Source organism: Cryptomeria japonica, chromosome 1 (assembly GCF_030272615.1).
Source record: "Cryptomeria japonica chromosome 1, Sugi_1.0, whole genome shotgun sequence".
In the NCBI taxonomy this organism is placed as follows: Eukaryota; Viridiplantae; Streptophyta; class Pinopsida; order Cupressales; family Cupressaceae; genus Cryptomeria; species Cryptomeria japonica.
This window is the reverse complement of record NC_081405.1, coordinates 693,629,743-693,645,656: the sequence shown is the minus strand read 5'-3', so window position 1 is coordinate 693,645,656 and position 15,914 is coordinate 693,629,743.

Genomic DNA, 15,914 nt, shown 5'->3' with positions numbered 1-15,914 from the left:
TTGTTAGCTATTAACATGTTCTAAAATCCATTGAAAAAGAACAATATTTTGAAATTCAAATAAGGTAAGGGGATAGCATCATTGTATAGCCCATTCATTTAATCAAACACAACAAACTAGGCACATCTTTCATAAAAGTTATGTTCTTGTACCTTCCTAAATCACACGAAAGGATGATTTTAATTTTCCTATACCCTATTTAAAATGCACCTATTTCACCATATTCAACACATGTATTATAACATGATCCATTACCCTAATATTTCATAAGATTTCCTATATCATTCATGCAAAATATATTCTATCTAACTTATTCTTTTAAAATGGAAAACACATATGCAATATAGGAATTTTTGATCTTCAATGCACATTCATTCTAACCATAATTCACACAAAATCATATCCATATTAAGCATTCTATGCTTCTATTCAATATCAAGCACACTTCTAAACATTATGAACCCTTTATCTAAATAGAGTGAAGGAGGAGAGAGAGTATTACCAATCAATCAATATATGCATGCAAGCTCATACATGCTTAAATTAAATTTTGTAAATGCATCATCCTAATTCTCCAATGCAGTCCCTTAGTACGTACATTGAAATATGAAAATCCTACATCTTTTAAGGGCTCCTAACCCGATAGAATGCACTAAGAGTATTACATCCCTATTGAAAGGCAAGATCTATACAAAAAATATTTTTCTTACATTCAGGATCACATATATAAGCACTAAGTAGTTCTAATCAGCACAAATACATCATTATCTAGCATCCTTATCAATCATACCAAGATATGAGTAGAAGGGGAGAGAAAATACCTTTTGACCACTATGTAAAGGTGCATAGATAACTTTCATGCAAGTTCTCATAATCTATACCAAGTTAGATTTATATGTAAAACACAAGCACATCATCTTATTGTTCAAATAAGGCAATTGATATATTATTCAACACAATAGTATAGTCCTAAGAATATAGAATTAAATAAGGAGACATATACAATTTTCCCTATAATAACAACAATCATATACCTAAACCACCTTAAGTGTTTGAGTAAATACTAGAAGTTTTAAGGCAAACAAAAAGCACATATCATCATATAAAAAGTACTCACATCAAGGAGGTAAGAACGAGAAATGAATATGCATGATACACTGAATTTTAATTTTAAGAAGGAAATGAAGAGAGAGATCACAAGCATATACATCCCCAAGGTACTAATAAGTTTTCCCAAACATAAATCTTGAAGGACAAGCACAACACAAAAACACTATGACTCTCCATACAAGACTAAGGGCACAACCTTAACTAGAGATCCCAGTGTTTGCAACACAGGCTCTAATACCAAGTGTAACAATCTATCAAGGAACTCCCAAGGATCTAACTAAACAAACTCAAAAAAGAGTGAAATATTTTTTTTAAGGATATATTGTGCATCCTTTAACAAATTGAGGAACAATTCAAAACTTAATTGCACAAGTAGAAGGAATACAACTAAAATATCCTCCAAGGTTCCCAAATGATGTTACTTAACCACCTACAATACATAAAATAAATTAAATAAATTCTAGTTAACATTTGATCCATTCATTTTGCATAAACATGAAAACCAACAAAATTAAACCATCCATACACATTTAATGAATTTAAAACTGAATTGCATCAGATTAACATCTAAGGATAGATTCATTTTAAGCCCAATACCATTTTTACTACATCATATAATATAATGAACAATGAACATATGGGTCAGTGCAAGAAGTTCATTCCACTTTTTGGCCAAAAAGTGGAAGTGTTTTCCTTGATTTTTCAGATTTTGCCACATTTCACCTAAACATTTAAAGCACTTAGAGATTGAATCTTGGAAAAATTCAGCAATACAAAATGTAGCCCTCAACGTCTACTTTCCAAATGTATAATTTATTTTAATACCCAGATAATAGAATTCAATTTCAAAAAGGATTTCTAAAACCCACTTTTTAAAAATGCTTGTTTCAGGACCATACCATGCACGTGTACGACCAACACTTTTTGACACAAATAAAAAAAATTCAAACCCTTTTGGGGAAAGATTTGTAACATATTGAAGATTGATGAGGATTTTTTTTTTTTTTTACTATTTATTTTTTTTATTAATTTTTTACTGGCCGTATTTGTTGTTATATAAACCCCTCGTGTACGATCACCATAATTTGACTAAAACTTATCATTTTTTGAAGTTTCTTTTTTTAATATTGAAAATAATTCTTTGTAGATTAATGTCATATAATTTTTTTTTCAAAATATGTAAAAAAAAAAAAAATATTAAATAAATAAGAAAACTTAATATTTCAAGTTTATGGACCAATTTTAGTACAAATTAATTGAAAAATAGAAAAAATATTAAAATCTCAAAAGAAATTATATATTTGGAATGTAAACAATGTAATATCTAATGGGTTTTAAGTTTGTCTGATAATTTTGCAAAAATAGGCATCAAATATATGCCAGAAGCTAATATTTTGTTACTCACATAGTCCAACCTTGTACTTGTAGGTCCAAGGCTAAAGTTTGGGCATTCCAAGCCTTACCCAAACCAAATCTTGAGGCACATGGTGGGTTTGGTTTTAAAATTTCAAATAACAGGACCTCGTTATTTAAATATACTAGGTTCCCATTATATAAAGTGTAAAAATGACTCTGTAGGGATTTTTAAAAAACAAAAAAACTTACAAAACGGGGCCCCATTTTGTAAATAATGGGGGCCCATTTTTTAAATAACGAGGTCCCATTTTATGAATTTTTGGCTCGGGAGCCCAAAGCATAAAGGGTTTCCATTTTCTATAAAACGGGGCCCTATTCCTAGAGGTACATTTCCCAACACACACACTTCCCCCTAAGTGGACTCATCTTTGTGCACTTACCCATATATGCATATCAAGTTACAAAAGATCAATATTTCAACTTAATATCATAGGTCTTACCAAATCATATTACGTTCACATCTTGATTACAATATAGTTACATCAATTTACTAGAAGGTGTCTCCATGGTAGATTTACACTTCATATAAACATAACTACAATATGAAAGATGAAAGAATCTTCACTCCACTACGATGAAGATAACCAAGAGAAGCAACTGGATAAAAAATGAAGCCAATCCACGCATAAGAAGGTTCAAAATCCCCTATGGAAGAAGGTATCTACCACATAACCATGTGGATCTCGAAGGACAAACCCCCATGCTAGGAGATAGACATAAGACCCTCAAGCACACAAGCAAAGGAAAAAAAAAACATGGTCTGGACACACCTCTATTGGCATAACTGATGGTGTTGGCACAAATGGTCCATCAGTTAGTATTGTCATTGATGACCAACACTTAATAGTGAATAAGGCCAAGCTCATAGGCAAGAAGATGTGGTAAACCTCAATGGTTTACTCATAGCTACAAATAGTATGGAGGATTCAGTGCTTCCCAAATGTGCATCATAAACTGGTAGATGAAATGATGATGTGGTCACAAGAGGTGACTCAGATTGTTGTTTAGTAGTCTTATGCATGACCGGAACACTCTAGATAGATAAGTGATCAGTCTAATTGATGATCAGTGACCGGTGGCAAAAGGTGAAGAGTTACATTGGTGATATATTTTGAAGGATGATATCCTCTGGGAATCTCGGAGCAGTGACCGGTAAGCTAGATGCGATGACCAAAGGTGATTCATTCATGGCGAAATATCATCAAACAAATGGATAGTGAAGTCTACTGTAGTTAACAATCAGTTAAGGTGAGATTTATGCAGACTTTCTAGTTCACATTCAAAAGACAGAACACAACCTAGAGGTTGGTGAAATATGAGTTGTAGAGGCAGTTAAGGATGAGTCATTGGAGAGATTGATGGAGAGTGTGCAGAGAGAGTGTAGGAAGATTTGGAAATTTTTGAATTTTTTTTTTTTAAATAAGGGGTAAATGCTTTTGACTTGGAGCTATGAACTAGTGAAGCCACAAACGGGGGACCTCATCCCCACACTTCACTTGTACAAATCCACGAGCACAATGGCTCAACGAAGACACAAGGCCTTGTGAGCACAAAGGCTTAGCAAGGATTTGAACCATGGTGGCCACTTCACCAACGAAGTTTTTTAACCCTGGCACTACATGTCCGAAGACGGAAATTTTTGAATTTCAAATCTACTGAGTTTTGTATAAAGGTTTCTAGCGAAAACCAAAAATTTTGATCGTAAAAATTGCAAAGTGAAATTCTGAGGAGAGGCGATCCAACAAGATGAGAAGAGGGCATAACTTCTAAGTGAGTAGCAGAGTGGTGAAGAGAGTGTGCAGAGCTTGGATAGTGTGAAGAGAAGAGAAATAATGCAGAGCACCAAAACAGTGTAGAGCAAGGGTGATGCAGAGCACCGATAGAGTGCAGAGCAAGTGTAACCGGTGGTCAAACCAAAGAGATTCATTTAGATCTGATTAAGCTAAGAGTATCTATTACAATAAATCATTCTCTTTATTGTTTTCTAATAACTACAATAGTAAAATCCCTTAACCGAGTGGACTTTAACAGATCCCTTTGTAAAATCCCTTAACTGTGTGACATCTTAAATGATGATCCTAAGTCCTTTAACAAGTCTACCTCTCACAGGGTAAAGGTTCTAATAGGCCTTAAATAAAATCCCTTAACTGAGTGGCACCTAACAGTTTCTTTGTAATCTCCTAGCAGAGATGGCTCCTCACTGAGTGTACTCCAGAAGCGTGCAGATTTTGTGAGCTTTTACTCACACCGTGGTTTTCTCCCATTTGGGTTTCCACATGATAATTCTTGGTAGTCTTGTGTGTTATATTTTTGTGTGCATGTTGCTTATCAATATTGCTTATATAGATAAGTGTTAAGTTTGAATAAGAAGCTTTGATTAAGGTTAAGTCTGTAATAATCGGTATAGTGTTGATTCACCCCTCCCCTCTTAGCACCAGTTGGGACTAACACCTCTACCCCAGGTGTTGTTTCCCAAATCAACAAATCCTAAATCCTAGAGAAATATCCACTAACTCATGAATAGATTCAGGATTGGACTTGGCCAATTGGCCAATGAACAAGATTAAGCATAGAAGTTGCAATCTTCTACTCTTCTGGCTTTGCAAGACCTAGGTGGGTTTACCTATTGCACTATTGTCCATATATTGGCTTTATGCTAACTGACAATGCACTTTACAACAAATGCATTCAATGAAAAGATACCAAGGAAAAGCATAACATACTACAAATTCTGGCTTGAACCTTAGTTTTTATCACTTTTGATTGCATTGAAAAATGGCTCTAATCTACTTCTATTCCTAATATAGAAAGACTAAAAATTGAACATAAAAGGTGAAATAAGAGTATAAATATGACCCGCAAACTTCAATAAAGTATGATCAGTGCATGTTCTAAGGGAAAATAGAGTCAAATCATTGTCCTAGTAAAAAACAAAGTAGCATTATCAACATTAAAGTTCAATACTAAACACTTAAGACTTGCTTAAAGTTCTTAGATTGAGAATGCATTCATAACCTCCCCACACTCTCTTAGAATTTATTGTCGTATTCAAGACATAATTTAATTCATTTAGCTTAAAATGAAGCCCATCAAAGAATACACATTCCCCATTAGAGAAGACAAATTGCATATGTCATTAACATAACAATTCATACAACACATCACAAAAGATATGAGCAAGAAAATGAATGTTCTCTTTATTCACTAGTATATTTGGAGTAGTTTTCCGACGACCGTTCATTAGAATTCAAACAACTAAACGTTGGAATTCTGGTGTTCGAATTTTTCTATTTTTCATTGGCGATTCCGACGATGAGTTTCACGTCGAAAATCAGATGACACCGTGTTAGAAATTTTTATGCACCTGTGATATGTTTTTTTGACAAGGAGACGTTGAACTTCCAACCTTGTTGCATCCTTTATCTCCGTAACCTTTTCCGATGACCCTTATTTATCGTTGTAACCTTTGCTAATGCATTTTTACTTTGGCGGTTTTCATCGGGATAAGTCTTACTTATAGCCTCATTGGCTATCGGCAAGACATGATTTCTCCATTGCCGCTAGTGTGTGTTTTGTTTGATGAGTTGAGACATTGGCATATTTTTATCCTTAGAACTCTTAAGCTTCTATCATATTTTTCTTTACATAATATTAATGATGTATCAAAAGTTTACTATATGTATTTCAGATGTTAGCTTGAACCTATTAAAACATGTTTTGTCTTTGCCAGTTTATTTCAATAGCCATGTTATTCATTCTTGTTGCCATGCAGATTGTTTAAGGCAATATCATGTGTGAAATTAATCGATGTTCCGATTAATTAAAATATGTATGTATGTTCTTGTATGTTATTTCTTTAGAAGTGCAGGGAATAAATGATATTGCGGTGGAAGCTCTCCTATCACGCCAGTTGCAGGAAGAGATATTCAAGGAGATGACTGAAAGATCGAACAACAGAGATGTTGAAGAGCATAAGGAATGGCAGAGAAGTAATCACGCGATACTACTATTTTCTAACTCAAGTGGACATTTGTGTTGTAAATACCGCCATAGTATGTTATGACTGTGGTTTGGTTTAGATCCGCATATTCTATAGCGTAACTCCATCTATCTCCTTTCTCGATTAGTTATCCGCCTCTTCTCTTTGATGTGATCTATGTTATTTAAAGTAGATGTTTTCTTTTAAAATAAGCTCTTCATCTCTTCTCAGAGGCTAGAAAGAAAAGAGAGAAAGTAGAGAAGAGGATTTTGGAAATAAAGTTACAAGTGTTTTTGAGTTTTTTTTTATGTTGAATCATGTAATGACTTCCGAAGAACAATGAATAAAAATATGTTATTCTAAGCACTTAGAGTTGTTTTTGGGAAGCCTGGAATAACTCATCCAAGGGGGCCCACTTGGTGAGTGTTCTTGTGCCTTTGGTAAGATTAGTTTTCTTCTTTAGTTGCAGTAGACTTTCTTGCATTGAATGTTCCTATAGCCATTGGAAACAAATCCACTAACTGTTCCTGCAACCAAACCAAAACAAAGTAATTTTTGTTTATCAGTATTGAACTTAGCCAGTATTGCTTGAATGAATTTATGTTAATGCAAAAATTTTCCTATAGTCTTTCAATAGTTTCAATTCTTGCTTATCTTTTCCACATAATCTTAGTTGCTGCAATAATGCAGAGTAGTTGTTGCAGGAACTTAGTGCATATATAGTGCATACTCATTTCAAGTATTACGTCCCTGGGTTGACAATCAAATGAACAGAAATAGTGACTTTACCAAGTGAATGTCCAAACTTCAAGTTGAGACTTCAACTAGAGTTATTATTCTTATTGTTGGGTTGAACACTATCGATGGACCATCTTCAAGGATATGTCAGAATTTCAATGATTAAGATGACGGACGCGGCTGCATCATGTGAAGTTTTTTTCATCATAGGTATGGCAACATAGGTTGTTGTCCTGTGGTGTTCGTTGGAATTTTGACCTTCCCCAACATTTTTTTATAAAAAAAAATCCCGACTACTTTTGTCCGCATCAATGACCCTTTATCGATGTAACCTTTGTCGATGCATTTTACTTTTTGCTAGTGTCCATCAGGATAAGTCGTACCGATAGCCTCATTGGCTATCAACAAGACAAGATTTATCCATTGTCACTAGTGTGTGTTCTTCCGATGGACTTCAACGATGTATGCTATCCCGATCACATGCTTCTACTTGTCGGTGTTATCATTAGGTTGACTTTTGCCGATTACAAAGGGTTAATATTAGGAGCATTAATATCAGTGAGCTTACAAAGGATTAAGCGTAATAGGTACTTCATTATCAGGAAGATAAAGATGAAATAGCTACAAGAATGCATGGAAGAAGACTTATCATAAGGAATCATAGTAGTAAATGCCAAAAATGTCTTGCAGCCAATACATAAAGAATTCATAAATAGTCATACAGATAGTCATATTGTTGTTTAAAAATACTATCAAAGGAGGATATTATAAAGATGGAGACCTAGAACTCAATATGCAGTCATGGATAATAGTGTAGGGTTAGGTATAGTCCTAGACCTTGTTTAAAGGGAAACATGTGATAGTGCACGTGCCTAAGGAAAACTCTACAAAATAGTAAGAAGCAAGACTATCAAGAATAGTATTTTAGTCTTAGGCATACACAACTCAAGGAGATAATGATTAACAAAGAAAGCATTTACAAACATATATCTAGTCATAAAAGATAATCGTTTGAGTTGGAGACATGAGAATATTGTAGAACACAAAGTAGACAGTGCCATCATAAGGCGTATACTCCATTTCAAGGCCCCAAACATAAGGGCAATACAAGGAGATTCCATCAATGCCAATTATAGTCCATAAAAGCCTTGTCGCAAAGCAAATTAAAAAAAAAGTACAATCATAGACAAATAAGAAGAGAAAGTCTATCAAATAAAAAAAAGAGCTCAAAGACATTCAAAGACGTAATAGTCATAAGGCATGCACAAAGGCTCAGTACAATGGTTGTACAATGTTGCAAACCAGCAATGATGACTGAAGAATAAGGATTGTGATAGAAATCAGGTTCTAAATACAAAGGCACATGAGAGTAAGTTTGAGATTAGACAATACAACATGGAGATATGATCACCTTCTATGAGAAATGAAAGTGCAATCATGATAGTATTTTTTAGAAGGTTGGACTACCATAAACATGCACATGGAAATGACTAAAGGGTGGGAGTTTCAATTAAGTGAACTTCAAGTTAGAATGCAAGTTCTTAGTATCATTCACCAATTCAGGCATTACTTTTTAGAGAAAATGTGGATTTCTATGTTCATCATCAGTTTGAGGCCTAAAAAGGTGGAGTTTTGAGGACAATTTCATAAGTTCTACATTAGTTAGAAGCCCCTCATAGGTCATACATGAGATAAGATGACTTTTAGATAATTTAACAACTAAGTTATTGATTCGGGTACGCATACAGATATAGAATCAGGTAAGGATTCATGGAATTGGCAAAAAAAAAAATCTTTGGGTATGGGTACAGGTACGTCCGTACACACACACACACACGCACACACACACACACACACACACACACACACACACACACACACACACACACACACACACACACACACACACACACACGATATATGACATAAAATCTACTCCAATGATATAAAAGCAGTTGAGAGGAAATGTAATGTTGAATTTATTTAGTTTATGACGATCTGAAATGAAATGAAAGTAAACACTCATACAATGAATTGCATAGATGCAGAAACTGATTTGATTAATGATGCTCAATTAAGTCTTGAAACCCTTAGAAACATATTGACAATACCAGATCTAGTCATGCTCTTTCTTCAAATTCGACCCAAAATAAACTCAAAATGAATAATGAATGAACAAAATGAGGTAGTGTGTCTATTCTAAAACAAAATGAACAAATGTTAAAGAATAAACAGAGAAAGTGTGTCTATTCTAGAACAAAATAAACTCACAAAACCAATGAGGCACACATTCACTTGTAATGGGGAACTATATCATAGAAGCATGTTCACAACCTACAACACTGAATATGTAACCTACAAACAAGATGCTTAGCATCAATAAGATTAACAGTGGAGCATAATGAAATATTGAAAAGTGTGTTACCTTATTGAGCTTCTCTTTGTTTAAAGAATATTTTAATATTCTCTAATTAACATGTCCAACCACGCTAAGGTGGCAGCTCATTTGGCCCCTCCCCCCCTAATATCACTCTAAATTCCATGTTAATGTCTAACATTCTTTCATCCATTAATGAAACATAACATTCATTAATTATCACGTAACATTCATTAACATATAACATTCATTAACACTCATTAACACGTAAAATTCATTAACACATATCATTCATTAACATTCATTAACAAGTAGCATTTATCAACATTCATTAACACATATCATTCATTAACACATAAAATCTAGTTGTTAACATATAATAAGATTAAAATCATTTTATTTTTTTCTTTCTTTTTGAAGCTTGGAGGTAAAGACTAAGTGGACGATCATTGTCTTCATTATTTGTCCCCTTTTCAGTTATTTTGCCTTCTTCTCGTGATCTAGTTAATGTATTCCTAGTCCTGTACTCACGATGAGGATGCTTATGCAAAGGGGGGTCCACTGCAATAACAAAGAAATGGGTTAAATTCATGAGTTGTATTATTATTATTACAAGGATTTCATTAATTAAAATAAAATAACAGGCGTGCTCTTTACCTGATGGGGTCACATCATCTTCCTGATCATTTTGTATAGCCTCATCCTCAACATCCTGAACACCCTCTAAATCCTCTAGAGTTGAAACATAAAAGGTTACATTAATCAATACACCAATTGCAAGTAAATTCATTTAAAGGAATAACAGTGGTCCTCTTTACCTGGTGGGGCCCCATTATGTTCCTAATGTTGTCTACCTAGATCAGGCCCACCTTTCTCACCACGGTCTACATTCTCTAAAATAAAAACAAAAAAAGTTACATTAATTACTTCACTAATTTTAATTAAAGATGTTTAATTGTAATAATCATTGCATGCTCATCCTCAACATCCTGAACACCCTCTAAATCCTCTAGAGTTGAGACACAAAAGGTTACATTAATCAATACACCAATTGCAATTAAATTCATTTAAAGGAATAATAGTGGTCCTCTTTACCTGGTGGGGCCCCATCACGTTCCTGATGTTGTCTACCTAGATCATACTCAACTTGCTCACAATGGTCTACATGCTCTAAAATAAAAATAAAAAAGGTTACATTAATTACTACACCAATTTCAATTAAAGATGTTTAATTGTAATAATCATTACATAAAAAAAAAATTGTTTAGCACATGAATACCTCCAGTATTGAGATGCACACCACGAAATTCATCATGTGCAGGTTGTGTTCCACCCTGCACAGGCTACATTCCAATGTCATGTGTGTTGTTATGATTGCTTGATTATTTAAAACAAATATAGTCACATTATGTTGGAAATTAACATCGAATTGATTATTGCTCAAGTATTCAATTTTAAATAATTTTCATTTAGCTTATTTACATGATTGACGGATGCACTGGATTCTTCTATTTGCCCACTCAATCCTTTTAGACATTCAACCACAACTCTATAGCCCTCCCAAAAGGTAATTTTCATGTCATCTTCTATGGGCACTCTATTGAATTCAGAGCCCTACATTGTTTTCTTAATATCATGAACTTTGCTTGTATTATTTAATGATTAAAAAATTTGTTTGCAATTTATTATTTTGATGCAATATTTTATTTATTGATACTTACAATTTGTGTGACAACTTTCATATAACCACCAGAGTCGAGTTTGTGTTGCCCGTGCTTTTCTAGTCTTTCCTTAGTTGCCTTTGATGTGTTGAGCACCCTATGAAAAGTTTTAAATATGTTACATTATATAAATATAAAGAGTAATTAGTACATAATTACATTCTTAATAGTATCACATACCTTCTTCTGTCTGGCATTGTATTTCCTTTTTTCCTTTCAACTCTCTCCTTTGCATCCAAAATCAGCTCCTTCCACTCCCTCTCTTGAATCATGGGGAGATGCTCGTACTTTTTGTTCTTCTCTAAATGTGTCCTATACTAGTCCCTCACATACTCTAGATGTTTTTCAGCTTAGTCAAGGACCTTGCTTTTCTCAAATGTGTCATTTTTGAACAACCCAACCAGATGGTTTATGAGGTCATCTTTTAACTTTTTTTCTTTCTCATTCCACCATTTACATATGGTGGGCTCGAAGATCTCCAATGTAATTTCATTAAGATTTTTATAAAAAATATCATTTCTCACAAACAAATCATGGGATGATTAGTCCAAAATGAGTGATCAATAAGTAAATTATAATTACTCTATATAGCATAATAATTTTAAAGTACCTAGAACCTTCTATATCTTTATGGGAAGCAAATCTTTGATTACCACAAATGTGACCAACAATGTTCTCATACTAGAAATACGAGAAGATCAAGGAAATGTTGGTATGGTATCACCACTAGTGGCCTCTGCATCCTCATGTACATTTCTTGCTACAGAAAATGAATCCACTATGAAATACCCCCAAGAAAGAACACTTCAAGGGAAATAAATACATAACAAAAGAGAGAGCAAAAGAGGGATCTACCAACTCGAGGGTCAGTATGATGTGTACTATTGGATGTTTGCATGTTGCGTGTTATCGATATTGTAGTTGGCAATATTGAATATAGGTGGGGATGATGGGATCTGATGAGGCGACGTTTTCATGGAAACATTAACATCACCTAAAAAATAATACATTAAATATATGAGAAATAACACAGTGGTGTAGGAGTACCAAGAGCACAATGAGGAACTAGGACCAATTTTAAAAGCAGTAGTTTTAATGTATGGGACATGGAAATCACCTGAACTACCTGGAGTACTGTGATCATGGCCACCAACCTGATGAGGACACAATATTTCCTGTAAAAACAACACTTACATATTTTAGTTCCTAACATAAAAGTATAAAATATAAACCATTTTTGAACTTATGTTATAATTAAAGATTTCATCATTGCTTACTTGCATGTTTTGTGCTCTCTGCATCAATTGTTGCAACCTCTCTTTTATTGCATTAGTTTGAGGGACTTGGTATGCCAGAGCAATAATTTCTCTATTAATTTTTTTTTGGATCTTTCTCATCATTGCGACAGGCTCTATGGAATATGCGATGTCAACATCACATAATAGTCAGTCCACTGCTGTATTGTCATCAGGTAATGCAAGTGCCTTTCCCCAAACATCCGTCTGTGAAAAGGATATTAGTAACACTATCAAAATTACTTGAAAACCCTTAAGAAAAGAACATAATAATATAACATTTTTCTTCTATCTAATTTGTACAATTACAATGGGGTTTACCTGCTGGGTAGAAGGGCTGGTAGCTACATCCTTGTTTATGCTATGTGTCGAATGAATGTCTCCCTATGACAAAGATTAAATATAAAAAAAAAAATTAACAAAATGAAACCAATAGACTTAACAAAAAACCTTAATAATAAAATGGTATATTGGAGTCATTAATTGAAGGTTGGTTTAAATGGTATATAGTATGTACCACCCCCATGATAGTAACTTTGTTTTTATCTATGTGATTCAAATTGTAATCGATTAGCAACTCTTCCCCTGCACTTATTGATTTTATCGCACATACAAATACAAGATTTATCTCGCACACCTCAAATATGCAATTGGGTTGATTATTAGTTGACCTAGGTCATGTACTATTTATAAAACCTGCAATATTCCATGTTTCTTTTGGCTTTCCGTCAATGTACATAGCCACTCTTTTACTTTGATCATTATCTTTCCATTGTATATAATTTGTTGAGAGTGCATACCTACACATACTTTTTTTATATCGAACAATCTGCATCCAATTTTTATAATTGTAACAAGGTCCGACATACTCCATCAATTCAGCAACATTGTTGTAACGGACCTTTATGCCATCCATGGAAAATAGGCCCAAACTATGTAATGATGATGGTTCTATGCGATATATCCTCTCATTAACAAAAAAATTAGTGTTTATTGGAGGAAGTTGATGAATACTAAGAGGGGGGGGGTGAATTAGTATGCCAAAAATCAATGTACTTAAACACTTTGCTAGACTAACAGTAAACCGGTAAAACAGTTTAGCAGACAAACTGGTTAGCACACATGCAAACCAAATAGCAAATAATGCATTCAACCATAGAAGCACAAACACCATAACACAAGAGATTTTGATGTGGAAACCCAAATGGGAAAAACCATGGTGAGATGGAACTCACAAGTAACTATCTGCAGAATAGGAACCAGACCGGTTAAGGTCATACAATGTTATTTACCAGAACAGATCCTGTTAGGAGATAAGTCTGATTAAAGACTACCTTGCTAGAGGATTTTAAATCCACAGATGTGAACCACCTTGTTAGAGGATTTACAAAAGGATTTTGGGCCTACCCGGTTAAGGGCTTCAGACTTGTCGAAGATGTGAGTAATCAACAAGTGAGTGATCTAGCTAATAGCACAGATTGCTTGGTTAGATCCTTGATAGCTCATTCCTAATGCATTCCAGCATTAATTTAGTCTTTTACACATTCACACTCTCTCTAACTCATCAACCACCTTGAACCCTAGCAACAACATAAAACCCTAGACATGATGTCCTTATAAAGGAATCTGATTTCATGTCGGTCCAATAGGATCACAATAAAATTTCCTAGGTTCAATGCATCTAGACATATTTTGTAACATGACACAAAAAGCACCATTGAAGTGTCAGCACTGTCAAACAATCGGTGGAGGGTAACTCATCACAAAATGCTGGTTGGTAACTCATCACAAAGTATTACCAGTTCATACAAATACTAGTTTAAGCAAAATACCGGTTGCCGGTTTGACAAAATGAAAACTGGGAAATATGTGTTCTACCGCTTTGATCCTTCGTACCGCTTCAGATCCTCAAACCACTTGGGGTCAACATATTGCTTCAGATTGGTAAACACTTTCTGCAAAACACCAATAGTATAAGGACTATAATGCATCATACCAGTTGGGAACAATTGTCGGTTGAGCATAACTCATACATATAAAAGTGATCTTAATGCAAGTGTGAGTCCATCAATGACAATCACAACACTATCATCAAAAATGCCAACAGAAGTTCCTTGGGTACCCATTATTTTTGTAGATGTTTGTACCTCAAGGGCAACTCGATGTCACCTATGCTCTCATCATCATAAGAACATGACCCCCCTTGAGAAAGAAAAAATTGCATGCGTTTATTGAATTTTCTCCTAATCTTTTGACCTCTAGCTGATCTCCCTCTTTTAGACACACTACATGTTTCACTTTCTTCTCTTCTTCCTGAATTTTCCTCGCTCGAGGAAGACAAATCTAACAAATACCTATCTGGTGGTACCTGCACTCCATCAAATGAAGAAGTCCGCCCTAAAGTTGATGTTGAGATTAAAATTTAAATAATCCCAACTGGGGCCTCAAGTGTTGATAATTATATTAGATTTGTTGCATATAAGAGGGCCAAGGAGGTGGAATGAGCTATAACATGTGGTTTTGATAAGAAAAAAAATCAAAGTTTTGACAAAATACTACTGCTAAAACCTAGCTTATTATTAAAGAGAAAGCAAGCAATTAATAATGGGTCTCTATAGGGTGTATTGACTTATACCTGTCGATCCATGACACTGTGTAGGATCCTCATCAAAGAGGTTCAGGTTTTTGCATATGTAATTCATTTATCTTATGTTAGCTAAAAATTACATGATACGTATGTTAAAAATTACATAGTAGACAACATGAATAATATGCAGACATCATAATCATTGTATGTTGGCATTATGTGAACCGATATGAGGACATAATGACATTGTATGTTGTCATTGATGTCAATATGCTGCAGAGGAGAGAACCGGTATAACACTGTGAACCAAAATTTGTGCCAAAGTAAAGCAGGGTGTTTACTTGAACCGACATGTGGTTATGGGAACTGGCACATGGAAGATTTGTATGACTACTAGTTGGTAGTCACAACTTCAGGGTTTCCGGCTGAAGTGTCTCAAGCCTGTATGACTCAATCAATGACTTTGTGTGATGAGTTAGCATTGTAACAAAGAACAGATCATGGTGCCATGTCAGCCTTGTGCACATGAAGGATCTTGCATGAAGGAGATTGTTCCTATCTACCTCAAGAATGTGCGAAGTCTGTAAACGGTGATAACGTGTGATGGGTTATCAGTTGCCATGAAATTGGTGGAAAATGAATGATGCTGAATGTCTTGAGATTGGATCGAGACTGTTGCATTTAATGCAGT